This window comes from Urocitellus parryii, chromosome 3 (assembly GCF_045843805.1).
Source record: "Urocitellus parryii isolate mUroPar1 chromosome 3, mUroPar1.hap1, whole genome shotgun sequence".
NCBI classification, from domain to species: domain Eukaryota; kingdom Metazoa; phylum Chordata; class Mammalia; order Rodentia; family Sciuridae; genus Urocitellus; species Urocitellus parryii.
This window is the reverse complement of record NC_135533.1, coordinates 37,818,748-37,828,137: the sequence shown is the minus strand read 5'-3', so window position 1 is coordinate 37,828,137 and position 9,390 is coordinate 37,818,748.

Here is a 9,390-nt window from a genome sequence, read left to right as displayed (position 1 = left end):
TTACTAGTATAAAATGACCTTGTAGCAGTCAATGGGGTTTTTTCCCCCTCTAGAGCTAGAAGCACAGCAGTGTCCACTTGAATGGCAAATTGTGATAAAGTAGCAAGAGCAAAATTGCATAGCATAATCACTGCAATTTTTTATTGAATTGAGCCCTTTGCTCTTTCTCTTGACAGAACAGTTTATTGAATGTGCTTGTGGAAAACAAAGAAAAGCTGTAAAGAAAAATACTTTTTTTTTTTGTCTGAGAATATAAGAGAAAATGTGCCTACTTCAAGAGTGCATTTCTTAAATGGAAGAACATTTTCAGGTGCAAACAGATTCTTTAGAAATATCATAAAACTGTGCCGCTCAAGGGCAATTCAGTGACTGATGAGGTTTCTATCTGGCAGCCCAGTCAGCTTGAACAATGGAAGTTCCTTATGTCCTTTATTCCAAGGAAATAGAGAAATTCTCCCAGATAATAAAATATTTTCATTAAAAGGCAGAAGTATGACTTAACAGACGGCTAATATTTTACTTTGTATATCTAATAAAAAAAGGGAATGTGAGCTGCAAGTTAAAGTTTTATGAGCATGAATGAATAGAAAAACAATTATCTGGAGTTTAAGGCAGAAATTGACATTGAAAATTGGGTTTGAATCCTAGCTTCAGCACTAATGCCATTTTGGTTAGATAGAATTAGCTCACCTAAGTTTTCTTAACCACTTTCAAGCTTAGTAACCTTCAACAGAATCTTGAAATATTTTTCTTTCTTATTTTTTTTTTAGTCTTAAAGTGGGAATAATGCTGTTTATTATGAAATATTTTTATGAAATTGATACAAAAACTCTACTGCAGATATTGGACTTGATTATTATCATTTTCTTTTGATTAATATCCATTCCAATTAATTATTCTATTATAATTGATATTTTAATTGATACTATAATGTTGGCTCATTCTGTTTAAGAAGTCTGTTTATCTGTTACATATTTTAAATATTCCTGGACAAAGTACAGAATGGAAGTGAATCTAAGACTCTTGGGACATTCACCTTTTTGTAAAATTTTATTCTTTCTTATATGATTTTAAAAAAATTAGAAATTTTTGAAGTATTTTTATTTCAAAAATTTAATCTTTAATACTAAATATTTTGATTTTGATGATAACCATTTTTTTCTAGAAGTTTTTTAGCATAAATATTATAGAGCAGTCTATTCTGGAATCCCTTCCAAGGTAAGGAATAGAAACCATATTATACTTCAACCTTAACAAAGTCTTACTGAATATATTTTAGAGCAAATTCCCCTGTTTGGAATTATAGATTGAAAAAGCTGGCAGATATTTACTATTGTCCATTCTCTGGGAATTTCCTGCTATCCATTTGAAAAGCCAATATTACTGATTAATCTCAGATATAAATTTATAAGTTCTTAGTGAGAGTCAGATATGTAACCAGGGACATTTTAGAGACTAAAGTTTAGCCACACTTAAAAACTCAGCAGTTCTCTCCCACATATCTTTTTTATGATGATATTTTTGCTAGCAAAAAGAATAGTTCATTGTTGAACATTGATGTAAAAATTAAGAATTATAAAGGAAAGGGTACTAAAAATGATATAAGAGTTTTCTCCTTCCCTCTCCCCATCTCCCAGGACTTTCTATCTTATATTTTTATGATTCTCAGTTTCATCTTTAAAGTCTTCAGGACTAATATTTTATTTGATGTTGGGGATGTTTAGGTAAGTTTCAATATATTGGATTATTTTTCTTTTATTATATTTACATATATTTTATTATAATCATGTCATTATTTTATTGTCTTTAGTTGAATAATATATAGAAAAGAATAGAGTAATATTCCAAGAAGTGTTTTCATATACTAATGTATGATTAATTACTCAGTATTGACGGGGCTCACACCACATGACATTAATCTTAAAGTACTAAGATATATTTTATTAACTTTGCTAATGCATACATTACTATCAGTTTTACAAGCTACTAGATTTTGTCTTCTAAATCCAAATTTAATTAAGAAATAGATTATTAAAAGAAAATAGAGCCCCTTTTCAAGTATAAGCTGTAAAAACAACAATTTTTTAAACAACAGAAGGAGTAATTTTATCATTTCAATTAGTGTTTTCCTGTGTATCAATCATCTTTTACTTGATTTTTGTAGCATCTGTTTGGTGTGTTAAAAGTGAATTAGATAGGGCTTGGGTTGTGGCTCCTAGCATGTATGAGGTATTGGGTTCAATTCTCAGCACCACATATAAATAAAAAAGGTCAATTGACAACTAAAAATATTTTTTTAAAACATGGATTAGACAAAGAGGAATGAAGGGATGGAAGGGGGAATAGGAATTGGAAAGATGGTAGAATGAAATAGACATAAATAATCGGTTCACATGTGAATACACCACCAGTGAAACTCCACATCATGTATATCCACAAGAATGGGATCCTAATTAGAATCAGTTATACTCCATGTAGGTATACTATGCCAAAATACACTCTACTGTAATGTATATCTTAAAAGAACAAATTTTTTAAAAAACCCTCTTAACAAGCATATAAGTCTTAATTGGAGAAAATAAGTACTTACAGATACATTTCACATAATTTCTCATCTCTTTACCTGTAAATCAATACAAATAAATCATAAAACTGTGAGTTATTGTTCATCCTGGGACTTCTGTATTACAGGTGCCAATTTCTATGGCCCAAATTGCATAGGATTCTGTTTTTCTGATAGACTGTTTCTTAGATTCTGTCCTTAAGTTGGCTTTCTTATATCACTGAAGCATATTTCCTTCCTGCTAGGTGAGTTCCACACCCAGCCAGGAGGAATACCACTGCTGCAAATGGCCCTGCTGCTACTGTTCTGGCACTGATGGGCTCCTGCTGTTTGGGTATAAATGTTGCATTTATACACTGAGAATCGTTTATCTTGGCATCTAGGAGAACTGTTATCATGAACATGATGAATTCCTGAGCCAGAGTATATTTTTGCATTCTCTCTTCTATTTTTCACTTATTTGGTATCTATTGTAATGGTGCCTCAAATAAACATGATTTATTGTCCATGTTATTTATAGATACAGTATACTTTCAGGTATGCATTCAGCAGATTCTCTGTTCCTATGTGGTTATGTTTCATCCTGTTTCTTTTTTACTATGTTTGCATGATCAGATTTCTTCCTTAGAATATGTGTGCAGTTAAAAATCCCAGGCTTTGGGAATAAAGACAAGCCTGCATTTAAAACCATGCTTCATTCCTTACTCTGAGACATTGGAACACTTGTTAAAAAATCAAAAATCTTGTTTCACCATATAAAAATGAAAGTAGTATCTTCTTTTCAAAATTATTCCCGTAACTAAATGGAACAATGAATTTACTATATTAACCACAGGGAAAACACTGAGCAAATCTTAGCTTCCTGTGGGTGCTAGGATCTCATTACATTTTCCAAATTAATTAGTGATAACAGAAAGAACAATACTCATCTAAGTTGGTCTTTGGTTGCTCTGGAGATAAATTCTACAGAGGCTACTCATTCATATCTGGCTGGAAGCTCTGGACTCATTCGTATCAGTTTGGCTATTCTGAAATACTTTTTCACTCCAATGTGTTTGTGCTTCCATGTTTATATATTTAATTATAAACAGACACACAGGAAGGGAACTGAAGCCAAAATTCAAGAACATAGTGATTTTCTGGTTCCCCAGTGCCTCTGGTCCTCTACACATGATTTATAGCAAGTAACAGCATCTCCAAAATGAAACAGTACCCTATCTACAATGATAGGGTGACCCTGGCACCCAGCCTCAACCTAAAGGAGTACCAAGAGCAGGTACAGTCCAAGATGTGCCAGGTTACATACCCTCAACTAGAACATCAGCAATTCACATAGTTGTTATTGAGGCAGCAAGATCTAAGAGCCCTGTCTGTGCTCCCCTGCCCACCTGGGTCCTATGGTCCTATTGTCCTAGCTGGCTCCCTTTTCCCAGCCCTCAGGAATCTTCCCAACAGCAGAATCTTTCCTTTTCTTGCCAGGTCTGGGCTTTGAGGGTCCCTTGGTACAGCACTTAGAAGAACATCATAGCTGCCCTGGAATCAGCACAGCTTGACCTCAGGTCCCCTACATGTTGGACTAGTTGTTGAACACTGTATGATTATCTAACTTTGTAGAGCTCAGCTTACTACTAGATACTTTCCAGAGACTCTGCATATACACTGGTATCAAGACCAGGATGACTTGGGCCCAGGACATTACTTAATTTATAGGGGGATATGTGCCTGCAAATTTCTGTAGATTTGTGGGGTCAGAAGATCTGGAGCAGAGGTGAGTTGGTGTGTACACTGGTTTCTTCTTGTCCCTTGAACAGAGCATTTCCCCAGAATGCTAGAAGTGGACATCTGAGTTTTCCCTCTGAATGTCTCCACCACATCACATACAAACATTTCTGTTGGTTTCTGGGACTAGAGGTGGAGTTACTGCTCAGAGCGCATTTAGCTTTAGTCAGTACTGCCCAAGAGCTCTTGAAAGAGCTTTACCTCGCCCAGCTGGTCAACCTGAGACTTAGGGATTGTGTGGCTTCTCCATGTTTTCTGACCTGTGACATCCTAGTGATTTTAATATTTGTTTCCTTAATGAATGAGAGACTGACACATTTTTATATGTTAATCTAATATTAGAAATCTTTATAAACTGTGTCCGTTTTTAGACTTAGTTTTCTACATTTATTTGAATTTCTTATACTAAAAGTCCTGAAACATTTTTCCTATTTGTACTTTTAGTAGCATTTCTTGATTTTAACACTGATTTTAATTCTTTTCAACAATTTGTCATGAACCTGTTTTGTTTTTTATCAGTGGGAGACTAGCATATTGTGGAACAAAATAAAATTATGAATAACAATTTAAGTGATTTTTGACAAGAAAAGAGCAAAGTTAGCGTCAAAGAGGTCTTTTCATTCTTCTCACAGTTTTTTGTATCTTTCCATGGCAAACTAGTTTTCTGTCAATATTAGTTGGAAGTGACTGTCTGGAGCACTGTATGGGGAAAAACTGAGAAGCCACATCTCTGCTTCATGGTTAGGTGATTTAAAAATGGCGTAATCAATCAGCAATGTCTGCCAGAGAATTGGGAGGGAGCTGCCAACATGTCAAACCTGCTTTAAATTATTTGTACAAATGCAAACATATTTTTTTCTGCTAGTCTTTTATAAATTTGGTTCAAATAGTATTTGTAAAGTTACTGTCACATTCTAGCTTTATCATTCCTAATATAGTTTAAGCAACAATCTAGTCATTTTGTTTTCATATAAGCCTTTGTATTGCATTTATATTTTCACTTAGAAGCAAACTAATAATATTTATATATGTGTTGGTCTATAAAGAATAAAAAGCCAAAAGATCAGGATTTTAACACAGATAGTTTTATAAAGCCCTGGGCCAAAGATCTTTGATTAATTTAAATGACATCCCCCCCATTTGAAAATGGATTATCTCTATAAAATCTTTGAGACATGAGCCTTATTAGCCCCAATTATTTTATGTTAATTTTTATTTAACATGCATCTAACATTGCTAGCATACTTCAATTTAAGATGTGACTGCAGATTTTAAATAACATTGTTAAAAGAAATAACCAGTTCTAGAGAAAGCCTTTTGTCTTCAGTATCCACACAAAAGTTTTCAAAGTATTGCTTGATTTTAAGTATAAAGTCCTCATTGTTTTACTTAAAAATTTTAAAAAGTATTATAATATAGCTTTTCAGTGCCCATAGTATATAGTTAACAACAGCTTGATTCAAGAATATTTTACCTGTCTCAATAATTCCTCTGGTAAGTGAATTACATGATAAAGAGGCCAGGAACATCTTAAGTGTTTTGACATATTCCATAATTGTTAATTACTAGGTTTAAATTATAAACATTTATTTGTATGTATGTTAATAAGACTTAAGATGTAAGTGTATCTAAACATCCATAAGGAAATACATTTTCAATTTATTATTATCCAAAGGAGTTTTAAGTTAAACCTTTGGTGATATTCTTACTCTAAGTAAAACTTTGGTATGCCTTGCTATATCAAAACATAAAGTCATTGTTACTGTCACTTTCTAACAGAATTTTGCAAACTGCTACATAGAAATAATTTTTTAATTTATGGACCACTTGTTTTAGGAACAGTGTACTTTTCCATCATGAAATGCTTTTTGATAATGGCTTCATAAGTATTGTTTTCTAAATTTCTCTAGAAATTTTACCAAAGTGATACTATTTTTACCACAATAGTAAAAAATGTTTTCTGTGAAATATTTTGATTCATTCTGTATCTCAGCCAGGAAAAAGCTAAGTAAATTAATGTTCATGTTTTCATTCCTCTTTTAAAATCATGTCTAGGGAGGTTTAGCTTATTCTAGTATGACTGTCTCTTATGTAAAATATGATTTCAGCTATACTTTCTGAACCAAGATGTGTTTGCCATAATCTACATCTGCTCTTATGCTACTTTTACTGAAATTTTAGTTAACATAGATTCTATTTCTTAGTTATTATTAGTCTACTTTTAAATACTTTTCATTGTAGTAATTTACTCCATGATCATATTTGTCTGTAGATTTTCTTAATGTTAACTATATGTTATGAAGTTTAAAGTTATGTACTATAATTATTTCTACAATTTAACTATAGTTCTACAATATTCTTAGGGATACTTATAATGATGTTCCCTCAAATGTATTATTTTTTTCATGTGTTCAAGTTTATTGAGGATTTTTGGTATTCTCATCACTATACTGGGAATGGAGGCATAAATGAATACAAAAAATGAATACAGTTGGTCCCTATTTCCTCTGTATACACCATAATCTGGATGAAGAAAAAGTCATTTGGAAATATTTCCCAAATATAGAACAAGTCCTGACCATGGCTGCTTTACTTTGTGGTCCACTTTCCATAAGCCATTGAGAATTCATGCAACTTAGTAATGGTAGGAAAAATGCTATGCTATTACTAAAAGGGCAGAAGGTTATTAGATCTTAAATAACAGAATGTTAGTTATTGCAGGAGGATAGAGATGTCTACATGAAAATCTGGCAAGAATAGAAACATTGTGTACATTTCAGGTCATAGATTTGGACAGGGATCAGAACACAAGAGACAGAAATGATTAAAGATAAAGCATTCACTCTGCTATTGACAAAACTCCACTATTGATGGTCCGACATCAACAACAAATATAATAACAATGATGTTTGAAATAATCAAACAAATGTACCTTATTTCAAATGCCTAAACAAGAAAAAAAAAGTAAATTTCATTCTCAATAGAATACAATGAAACCCTTTTAAAAGGGGGGTATTAGTGAATAAAGAGTATACAAGTATAGAACCACAGGGGCCTGCATGGGACCCAGGCTCACAGTAAGCCTGGGTTCATCCTGCGGTAGACACCAGCTGGAGCCTAGCTTCAGGCATAGGACTGCCCCTTCTGACCAGCAAACTACTGCAGGAGGGCAGGCCCCAACCAGATCTATCCTTACCAATTTGCACACTTCCCAGGTCCAGGGTAGGTGTGAGTTCATCCCCCCCCACACACACACCCAATCTGGGAGCCCAAGCCTAACCCACTTCCATTTTGGGACACTGCAGTTATCTCCATAGCCTTCCTGAAGAAGTAGCCCCTCAAATAGGACCTAGAAGCAGCTACATCTCAGAGCAGCCATCCCAAAGAGATTGTAAGGCCCTCCCTTTCAACCACATCTCTGTAAGACATCCATCTGCATCCTTCTTGGGGCACCTCCACTCTTATCTCAAGTCACCTTGGCTATTACTGCCACTAACTTTAGTTGCAGTAGCAAACACTGGGGGGAGGGGGTGTGCCAAGAAGGTCTGAAAACCCATCATCAAGGTGAGGTATAGACAATCTGCATGGGTACAGAAGAATATAGGGTAGAAACTGTAATATCTCAGATCCACACTGAAAGAAAGGAAGACACATAGACAACATGAAAAAACAAGGGAGGAAAGTGTCCCAAATTAACCAGGATACTACAATAACAGAACCATGGACAGCAGAGTTGATGAAATGTCAGAGAAGGAGTTCATAAGGTTCATAATTAAAATGATTTGTGAATTAAAGAATGACCTAAATGAGCAAATACAGGCAAAAATTGATCACTCCAACAAAGAGATAAGAGAGCAAATACAGGTAGCAAAAAAATTACTTCAAGAAAGAGGTAGAGACTCTGAAAAAAAAAACAAACAGAAACCTTGAAGGATACAATAAATCAAATAAAAAACTCAATATAAAGCATAACCAACAGACTAGATCACTTGGAAGAAAGAACGTTAGATGATGAAGACAAAGTATACAACTTGGAAAATAAAGTTGATCACATAGTGAAAATAGTCAGAAACCATGAACAGAACATCCAATAATTATGGGAGAGCATCAAAAGCCCAATCTAAGATGTATTGGGATAGAGAAAGGCATAGAGTTTCAAACCAAAGGAATGCACAATCTCTTCAATGAGATAATATCACAAAATTTCCCAAGCATGAAGTACCAATTGGAAAACCAAATACAAGAGGCTTACAGGACACCAAATGAACAAAATACACCATGGCACATTATAATGAAAATGCCTAGCATAAGAATAAGGCTAGAATCTTAAAGGCCACAAGAGAGAAATCAGATCACATATAGGGGAAGACTGATTCATGTATCAGCAGGTTTTTCAACCCAGATCCTCAAAGCCAAGAGATTGTGGAACAATATATACCAAACTCTGAAAGAAAATGGATGCCAACCAAGAATCTTATATCCAGCAAAATTAAACTTTAAGTTTGATGAGGAAATAAAAACCTTCCATGATAAACAAAAGTTAAAAAAGAATTTACAACTGGAAAGCCTGCAGTACAGAACATTCTTGCTAAAATATTTCACGAAGAGGAAATCAAAAACAATGATGAAGCACAGGGAGGTATTACACGGTAGGAAAATCTAATTAGAGGAGAAACCAAGTCACGTTAAACATCAAAAATTAACAAAAATAGCTGGGAATACAAATCGTGTCTCAATAATAAACCTGAATGTTAATGGCCTAAACTCACCAATCAAAAGACATAGACTAGCAGATTGAATTTTTAAAAAGACCCACCGATATGCTTCCTCCAAGAGACTCATCTCATAGGAAAAGAGATCCACAGACTAAAGGTGAAGGGTTGGGAAAAATACCACTCACATGGACTGCTGAAGCAAGCTGGGTTTCCATCCTCATATTAAATAAAGTAGATTTCAAACAAAAGTCAATCAATAAAGGATAATGAAGGACACTGCATACTACTCAGGGGACCCATACACCAACAAGACTTAACAATTATAAATATATA